Source organism: Triticum dicoccoides, chromosome 5A (assembly GCF_002162155.2).
Source record: "Triticum dicoccoides isolate Atlit2015 ecotype Zavitan chromosome 5A, WEW_v2.0, whole genome shotgun sequence".
Classification (NCBI taxonomy): Eukaryota; Viridiplantae; Streptophyta; class Magnoliopsida; order Poales; family Poaceae; genus Triticum; species Triticum dicoccoides.
Genome location: NC_041388.1, coordinates 521,632,125 through 521,642,421, shown reverse-complemented (window position 1 = coordinate 521,642,421; position 10,297 = coordinate 521,632,125). Strand labels below are relative to the sequence as shown.

Below are 10,297 nucleotides of genomic sequence, written 5' to 3'. Positions count from 1 at the left end.
AGTCTCGTGCATTCACGGAATTTTGCGAAGCTCAAGGGATCAAGAGGTATCTTATGGCGCCATATTCACCGCAGCAACACGGTGCTGTGGAACGGAGGAATCAGACCATGGTGGCGATGGCACGAAGCATGTTGAAGAGTAAAGGCATGCCGAGCAAGTTTTGGGGTGAGGCAGTCAATACAGCCGTTTATCTGCTGAACCGGGCTCCAACCAAGAGTGTGGTTGGGATGACGCCGTACGAAGCATGGTACGGACACAAGCCCACAGTTGACCATCTTCGCACTTTTGGGTCCGTGGCGCATGTGAAGACAGTGACCGGGCATACTAGCAAATTGGTGGATCGGAGTACTCCAATGATGTTGATTGGCTATGAAAAGGGAACAAAGGCATACCGTGCGTGCAACCCCTCGATCAATAAGGTGGTTGTGACGCGTGACGTGGTTTTTGAAGAAGCGAGGTCATGGAATTGGAACTCCACCGAGCCGGTATACCCGTCTTCCGATGAAATTTTTAACGTTGTTTACGATGATTACGAGCATGCAGACATTGGTCATCAACCGAAGACTTCAAGCATCGCGAGCGGCGCGGCAGAAAACGATGGCGCGAGGCACGCGCCAGAAGCAGCGGCGGCCGACGTGCACGAAGCTGCATACGGCACACCAAGCAGCAACGCACGCAGCAGCGCTCGCTCAGCTGGCCAAAAGAACGTGTCAGAGGGGAACGGCCCATCCAGTGGCCCAACTGATGGACCTGAAGATGGACTCGAGCCAGAGTCCAGAGAAGTCAGCCCAGGACGTAGCCCTCACGTTGCGTCAGGAGGGTTAGAAGGCCACGTGCATGGGATTGTTGGTTCTCCTGTACGTACACCAATCTCACGTGGTTCACCTAGTGGACGTGTAGCCAGCTCAAGGGTGCTCCAATCGCCTGAAAACGGAAGTGTGGCAACTTCAGATGATGATTTCTCATCTTTGACTGTACAGAAGACAAGGGAACATCCGTCAACACCAGTACGTCTTCGACCAGTGGTGGATTTATATCCAAAGGAAATGCTTCCAAAAGTAAATCCTGTGAAAATTAAAGGAAGAGGACGGCGGTGTCTGCTTAGCATCGAGGAATCGACAAAATTTGAAGATGCAAACACGGAGGAGTGTTGGCGTCGTGCTATGGACGAGGAGTTGGGATCGATCCAAGACAACAAAACATGAGAGCTCGTGGATCCACCCAACGACCATAAAATCATAGGGCTCAAGTGGGTGTACAAAGTCAAGAAAGATGCCGAAGGAAACTTGGTGAAGCATAAGGCAAGGCTCGTAGCCAAAGGATACGTGCAAGAGCAAGGTGTAGACTTCGAGGAAGTGTTCGCTCCTGTCACAAGGATGGAATCGGTGAGGCTAGTTATAGCTCTCGCGGCTCAAGAATTTTGGAAGCTACATCACATGGATGTAAAATCCGCTTTTTTGAACGGGAAGTTGAAAGAAGAAGTATATGTGAAGCAACCACCGGGTTACAACAAAAAGGGAGAGGAGCACAAGGTGTTGAAACTACACAAGGCATTGTACGGGCTATGCCAAGCTCCTCGGGCGTGGAACATCAAGCTTGATCGTACACTAGTTTCTCTTGGTTTTGAGAAACGTCCACTGGAGCATGCTATGTATAAGCAAGGTAAAGTCAAGGATCGTCTCCTAGTGGGCATCTATGTTGATGATCTCTTGATAACTGGAGCAGATGAGGAGGAGATTGCTAGATTCAAGCTACAAATGAAGGAGCTTTTCAAGATGAGTGATCTAGGGCTCTTGACTTACTATCTCGGGATCAAGGTACATCAAAAGCCGGAGGGAATCACACTATGCCAGGAGGCATATGCAAAGAAGATTCTTGAAAGCTGTTCAAGTCATGTTCCAATGGAGCCTCGACTGAAACTTAGCAAGAGGAGCCAAGCACCAGCAGTTGATGCAACGGATTATAGAAGTGTGGTCGGAAGCCTAAGGTATCTTGTGAATACACGACCGGACTTGGCCTATTCCGTTGGTGTAGTGAGTCGCTTCATGGAAGCACCCACGACAGAACATTGGGCAGCTGTGAAACAAATACTCAGGTACATCAAAGGGACAACTAACTTCGGTTGTGTCTATTTGAGAGAGAAGCAGAAGGAGATGGTGGAGCTACTTGGCTACAGTGATAGCGACTTGGCAGGAGATATTGACGACCGTAAAAGTACCTCGGGCGTGGCATATTTCTTGAGAAGAAGCATAGTGAGTTGGGTATCACAAAAGCAGAAGGTGGTCGCATTATCATCCTGTGAAGCGGAGTATATTGCAGCTGCAACCGCGGCAGGTCAAGGTGTGTGGCTAGAAAGGCTACTCGGTGACCTCACTGACAAGGAACTGGAAGGAGTGGTGCTCTACGTTGGCAACAAGTCCACGATTGCTCTATGTAAGAATCCAGTGCATCATGATAGAAGTAAGCACATTGATATAAGGTATCACTACATACGAGATTGCGTGGAAGAAGGCAAGATTGAAGTCAACTACATTTGCACCGACGACCAGCTTGCAGACATCCTGACCAAGTCTTTGGGGCGACAGAAGTTCACGGAGATGCGGGAAAGGATCGGCGTCCAAGTTGTGAAGTGAGGACATCGTGGTTGGGGGGATGATTGTTGGAATTAACCACGGCAGACCAGTCCAGCACGGACTTGGTGCAATCATCCGAGTAGGTTTGGGTTAGCTAGCTTTGTACTAGTATAAATATAGCTGTATCCTATACCTGTAAATAGATCAGATCAAAGCAATAAGAAAACACAGATGCGACACGCACCTGTTGCCATCATCTTGCGTATTGTGTTCCGGTGACCTGGTTCGTGCTAGCTAGCTAGACACGAGAATCCATCAAGCTGTGTGCTTGCCTGCTTAGCTCCAAGACGTGTGCGTTGCCTGTTTGTACCTTCGCGTACACGCTGCCGTGGCCAAAGCATCGGTCAGTAAAATTTGTCGAGACAGTACTTCGACGACTAGCGGCAGCCGGGATCATCGCCAACATCAACCTCTGGCATTCCTCTTGCTACGTGAAGGCTTAAACCGTGTTTCCCTTTGATTTTATTTTTTTTTGAAATAAACGCAGCAGAGGTGCGCATTTCAATTGATTAGAAGTAGGGCAAAGAATGCCAGTTACAGGGTGCGAGCTAGCGCAACAACTAGCAAGCAGGGCCAAAGCAAACGCGAAAACAAAAACAAAGCGGCTAGAGAGCCAGCTACGAAAACCTACTCTCGCGACAATAAGTGCCGGCCACCGGCCACCGGCCAATCGCGTGCCTCCACTAGGAGGTGCAACTCCTGCCTTGTCGAACGCTCAACGCTGTCATCGAAGATGCAAGCATTACGTTCCTTGCAGATCGACCACAAGGTCAGCATGGCCACCGATCGTGCCAACTTTGTCGAGGCCGGGCCACGACTCAGCTCGCTGAACCAGGTCATGAGGAAGGAAGAATTATCCCACTCCTCTGGCTGGAGCTCTGGGACGCCAAACATGTCGGTCACAAGTGACCATAGTTGCCGCGCCCACGGGCACTCCATGGCCAAGTGCATTGCCGTCTTCAAGCTGCGAGAGCATAGGGGGCAAAAAATATGAGTTTGGCCATTGTCGAGCCAGCAGCTGATCCGCCGTGAGGACCCGCCTTTGAGTGAGCAGCCAGGCGAACATGCTGCACTTCGCCGGCGCCCACGCCACGCGGATTTCCTTCTGAAGTGGGAAGATTGTCGAGCCAATGAAGGACAACCGATACGCCGAGGCGGATAAGTAGACGCCGTTCTCCGTGAGCCTCCAACGGAAGCCGTCCGCGACGCCTGCTGATAGGGGCTGCATGGATCGGATATTTACCCATAGACAAACGAACGACGACAGTAACCCACTGGATACCCTGCCACGCTAGGTCCTGGACCCATTTGTCGCCGGTCAATGCTTGATGCACTGAGCGCGTCTTGCGAGCAACCTCAAATAGCTCCGGGGCAAACAGGAAGTCTTGGAGCAGTTTCGAACAGGAACGGGGCGCCGTCGGGAAGCCAGCTGAAGCTCGCACGGCGGCCATCGCCGATCGTAACCGCGCACGACTAGTCAAAACAAGTAGCTATGCCGTGAAATCGTGTGAGGCTTGCATCGATCTCACCGCCGGGATGATTGCTGCATGCACGGTTAACTCAGCTGAGCTAACCTGCAGGAAACTGAAGCCCATGGCCTATCCGCGTAACCTCTCCGTATCTATCCATCCACCTGCCATCTAATCGATCGTACGTACGTACGTACGTGTAGATTTGGCGTGCCGCGCGTCATCCATCTTTCTCCGGTCGTGACACGTTTTGCTTATCTCAAGTACCCAAATGGTACGACTTGACTCTGATCGCCTGATGAGGGAAGCGCGGGCCGGCACGTCGGAGGCTAGCTAGCTTCGCTCAAACACCTTGCTCGTTACGGCATGGCAATTGGCACAAGTACTTCCAGAAAGGAAAAAGTCCAAAACGAACCTTAAATTGGTAGATGAAATATAAATTAAACCCTGAACTTTAAATCCCGAAAATTGGCACTCTGAACTTCTCAATCCCGGTCTATTTTGGACCCTATGACCAATTTGGGGCACCGGGAATATAACAATCCCGGCCGGATAAGGTACTACTCTCACTGACGAGTATTTGGGCTGGCTCATTACTTGCGTTTTTGAAAAATGAAAAAATGTTTGTGTTTTAAAATTGTGTATTTTTTAAAATGTTCATCCTTTCAATCATAAAAAAATTATGCATTTCAGAAAATGTACAGTAATTTAAAAATGTTCATGTTTTCGATTTTCTGTCACAAATTAAAAAAAATAGTTTTTTCAAAAATTGTTCAGAAGTTAAAAAAATAGAGCGCAAATATTTTGCAACGTCGTGAGCAAAAACTTTAAACAATAAGGTTTTTTCAATCTTGAACTGTTTTTCAAATTTTGAACATTTCAAAACATGAACATTTTCTGAAAGAAGAAAAAAAAACCTAGGAGGAACCATAGCAAACATTTTTTTAAAAACTAGGAGGTACTGTAGCAGAAAATATTGAAGACATGCTGACCTGAACAATTTTTTGTACTGCAAACATTGTCTAAAAATTCTGAATAGCTTTTCAAAAAATTGATTGTATTAAAACACAATAAATTTTTAAAAAGCGAACACTATTTCGGACATAAATATTTTAAAATAAAAACAGGTACAAATTATGAAACCTGAATAAAATTTAAAATGTTTATACAATGTAAAAAAATGTTATTATCATTAAGTTAATGTAAAATGTGTAGTTTGCAAAATGTTGTTGTGTCACATTGTTCTAAAAAAATTTGGAATTTCTTAAATTATTTGCTTTTAAATAATACTCTGTATTTCAAACTGTTCACATTTTTTCCAATAAATGTTTCGTTATTTTTCAAAAAAACAAATCATATATGAACAATACTCTCTGTTCTTATAAGGAATGTGCTATGTCAGATAAATTGCATCCTTCAGCTGCGTTGGCTTGGTGCGGCCCCCACTAGCCCGAGGTTACTAGTTCAAATCCTGTCATGCACATTACGTACTGCTAGTATTTTTGTATTGCTCCTGATACAAGACAAGTTTTTGTTAAACAAGATACACAAGTGGGTTCGTAGAAAACGAAAAAGAAAAAACAGAACAGAGCGAGCGCCCAAGCAACTGCGTTGATGGGCTGTCAATCAAGTATCTTTTTCTCAAAAAAAAAAAGGCAGTCAAGTATCCTTGCCACATTAGCGGGTATAGCAGCTAAACACCTTCAAGGGTTAAAATAGACCGGGATCATAGAGTTCGGTGTGCTGATTTCCGGGATTACAAGTTGAGGATTTGATTTAGCTTTTCTCTACAACTTTAAAGTTTATTTTGAACTTTTTCCTTCCAGCAAAGGGCAAAGGTAAAGCGAAAAGGCTTGTTCCTCAAGAACCACGCAGTACACTATCATCCTGTCCTTGTCCTCCCTCTATCGTTTGCTACTAGCCAAAGACAAACCATGTCTAGTCCCTTTCTCAGCGACACGTCGCACTCGATCGATTTAACCTGTGTGGCCGCATTTCAGAGCCGGTGGGTGACACGGATGGTTTGATGATGCAATATTCCGGGAAACTTTTTGCACTGTGCAGCCATTAAATTAGGAATAAAGAGAACATTGACGTCGAGCGAACCGAGCAGATGAATGTGTTTCCTGGGTGGAACGTGTTCACCATGTGATTTGGCTAAGCTATTTTGGAGTTGCATCATGTCGTGGCTGGGTGTTAACTGCGCCACTTCGTCGTTTGTTGAGCTTCGAGCCGCAGCGAATCAGCGGACGGGCCTGAATAGGTGCTTGGTTATTTCTGTTTGGTTTTGCTGGGATGTGCTATAGGAGCAAATTTACTCTTGATCATATCTTTCGTACTAACATGCCGACTGTTTGTACAAATTGTCTTCATTTCGTCAGCAGTGAACATTATTGACTAAGGAGTCTGGCCGAGATGCAATGCAGCTGCATGCTGATCTCTAAAGTGCGGACCATGGCCTCATCCCTTTCTCAGCAAAATCAAGTTGCTCCTCTATGAGATTCAAGCTTGCTTCGGTTGTTGCTAGTTTACATTTTGGTCGTTGGTAGTGGGTAGCTGGCCTGCGCACCTCATATTTGTGTAAACTGTTGACGTTTTTCTTCGCCTCCCAGGTGGGACCCTGAACTCTTGTCCTATTTGGTACTTGTCTGAATTCTGCCTCGTGGCTTTATTTATACAGTCGGACGCATGTCTTTTCTCTAAAAAAATAATACAAGGCTCGACATCAATGATCGTATTTTCCTTAACTATGAGCCATCTATGGTGACTACCTCAATTTGAGGATCCACCAGCTCAGTCTCTCCGAACTGCGAAGTGTGTGAATGCTTGTATCTATGTCTGTACTATGTTTCTAAAAAAACATTGACATAGATATGCATTTTCTTAAGGAAAAGAAATTAGTTTCTCCTTCCTCGTATTGCTATCAGTTAGGATAATGAAAAACCGAGAAAATGAAAAAACTGAGCTCTTGAACTAAATAATTTATTATCTGTCAACATCTAAGTCGACCAAGAGTTCTTATATATAAGTCAATCATAAAGTTATAACATTGTCCATGTAATCTTGATTTTTTTCATACCCGTGTGTATCAGCATGGAGTTATATATTGGACTGCTCAGTGCATTCGGTTCTTCTTTTGAGGGCCGACCAGTGCATCAACTTATATACTCCCTCGGTTCCCTAATATAAGACCTTTTACATTTTTCTTGATTCATATGTTTCTAGACATGTTTTAGTATGCATGCTCACTCATTTTAGTATGTATATAGTCAATATTTTAAAACAACTAAAATGTCTTATATTAGGAAACAGAGGGGTTACACATACAAAAAATCACTTAGGTGACGTGCACGGACCACAGCTTGATTGGTCCCGCAATGCCATAGTCCTCTTTCCTTTCTACTTCTCCTCCCCTCTGGGTGCCCCAGCCGCGTTGCACTTGCAACTGTATATGTATGCATCAATGCATGTTTGCTATTAGTAACTTGCTTAAAAATGGCAAGCGCGTTAGCGATATTTCCTTGATGAGGGTGAGGCAGCGCGGAGCTCCAAGGCCGTCGGGGACAGCCGCATCCCCGTCTCGGGTGAACTCGAGGCTTCAATGAGGTGGAGACAGGGATGTCGCAACCACGACGTTCCCGATGAGAGCGAGTGGGGGGCTTGACTTTCGGGGAGCGGGGTGAGCTATGGGTACCGGAGAAGAAGGATGGTGATGGTGGGGGGAGGGTTAGAAGGAATGCCGGGGTGGCGGCAACGTGGCAGAGTCAACAACAAGAACATGGTATAACAGTAAGGCATGTCCAGGAGTGCCGCAGACCATTGGTGGCGTTAGTTGGCGGTTCAGTCGGCACCAATCAAGGGGTCGAACGAAGAGGGGGCTAAAGAAAGAAGAAGGTTGGACGGCCGTTGGATTAAAATTTAACGGTCCAGCCAAATCGACTGTCCCAATTAGTTTTTAGCCAAGATCAACCTTTTTTAGGCAAACTCGCAAAGCTTTATTCAACCGTCACACAATTTATAGGGACGAATAAAAGGTCTCTGGTGTGACCTAACCAAACATGGCCGCGAACCCTGAGCGTCCATGTTCTGCTAGTTTGTGAGCCTCGGTATTTGAGGTTGTAAATTCATGCCTAAAGATACAAGAATTAAAAGACGTAGCCTGATCCTTGATTTCATGGACATTTGCTCCTTAGGATGCCGTTGTCCCTCTCTTGATAGCTTGCATTGTCGTCTTGCAATCCGAGTCCACTTGAATTCTTTGAAAGTATGGAACATCTGACAATGCTAGTGCTTCTCTAATCGCCATGGCTGAGAGAACTTAAGGTTCATCGATATTTTTGAAGACAACCACAGATGCCCCCTGAAAAATTCTTGAGAAATCGCAACACATAGCTCCTACAGCTCCGTACCCTCCTGCACGCGGAATTGCTGCATCCACATGTATCTTTGAGTGATCCTCCGGCGGTGGTATCCATGCAGACGAACGAGGGGGCGCCGCTGCAATTCGGGACCTCGGCTTGTTCAAACCATCATCTACATAGGCCCTGTTCTGAACTCCTCCCAACTCCAAAAATCCAGCTTCCCAATCCATCTTCTCACACCACGCGGCGATTCACGTCCTTTCGGCAGTGAAAACAGCTTCTCCGTCGCCACTTTGGGCTGGTAGCGGCATATTGGGCTGGATGGAAATCGTCCCATGGGCCCAACATGCAGCCGAAGAAAGGAGAGATGTGTTTCTGTAGGAGGAAAGAGCCACGAGCCAGTTTTCACTAGGAAAGAAGGGAGGAAAGAGATTAAACGGAACGTTTTGTTCACTTCAGGGTGGCAAACCATGTAATTTCAGCCAACTCCACGTTTTGGAGGATTCCCTGAAGCTGTTATTTCCCAACTTCTCAACTCCATGCTTATTATGCTAAGATTCTGCACAGCTTCTCAAAGCAAACTTCTCGAGCTAGAATCGTTCGGCTCCACTATGCAGATGGAGTTTGTGAAGCATGGAGCTGGAGGACTTCAAAACAGGCCCATAGTATGAGCCATCTGTTTGTGGTGCAAACATACTGCGAGCATCCGCAAATTATTTCCCATTTCGCATAGGAAATGACAAAAAAAAATGTAATGCATGGAGCCCAGGCGGCCCGGCACCTTTTCCCTGTCGCCGTACGTGCTTGCATGGCCCGTGTCAGTAGCAGGCAGATCGAACTAGGCCCTGCATGCATGCCTTGGGAGAAAGGTCAATAGGTCACACGTACGTAAGGCTAGCTAGTTGCTGCATTTTTTGTCTAAAACAAAAGCTAGCTGCTGCATGCATGGCTTGGCAGAAAGGTCAGGTCATGTGATCGAGGCTGACCCTTCCATTTACTCGGGTTTTTCAATGATTTGGCTTGGATAATGGGGAGCATATAAATGCAGGTGCAGTCTTCACGCGAGTATAGTTCAGGGCTCGGTTTTAACATGGTGTATATGATCTCGACTCAGATTTTTTTAGCAAAAATCACATCATTTACGTTTTAGATAGTTATGATACTGTATTCACGTGGAGAATGGATATATATCCTCGCAAAAAGAAGGAGAATGGATAAATATAATGTTTTGTTTTTTCGATAATCATGTTGAGCATGGATATAAGTATGTGCATGTAAATAGCAAATTGGTCGAAGTACGGTGCAAGTCACAAAAAACTTGTGTCGATACAAAATGGTTATGTTTAAGTTTCAAAATGCATGATATTTTTCCTACTCATAAATGGTTATGTTTAAGTTTCAAAATTAACTTGCACATATATACTTGCATTCATCCTCTACATGCATGATTTTCTGTAGTTTTAAAACCTTAAATGATGTGTTTTATGTTAAAATTCTTGGTCAAGGTCATTTCCCGCAGGAAAGAAAAAACTCTCGGTGGGCCGTTTCCTCCCTAACCCTAGGCGGTTAGGGCAAACTCTCCCATCACACTGGTGGAAAAAGGGCCTTTGGTCGCGGTTCGCAACTGCCATTAGTCGCGGTTGCGCAAGCGCGACCGAACGGGCGCGACTAAAGCCCCCCCCCCCCTTTAGTCGCGGTTGCTTAAGAACCGCGACTAAAGGCCCGTCCACGTGGGCGCCAGGTGGCCGTCGGGGCGGAGGACCTTTAGTCGCGGTTCTTCTGGCCAACCGCGACTAAAGGCCGCCGCAGGTTTAGGGTTTTAGCCCCCCCCCCT

The 10,297-nt window shown here is 46.1% G+C and overlaps 1 pseudogene; it reads left to right on the top strand.

Annotated features, from left to right (window-relative positions):
* The first annotated feature begins 4,612 nt into the window (after positions 1-4,612).
* LOC119299857 overlaps positions 4,613-10,297 on the top strand; it is an 11,709-nt pseudogene continuing 6,024 nt past the window's right edge.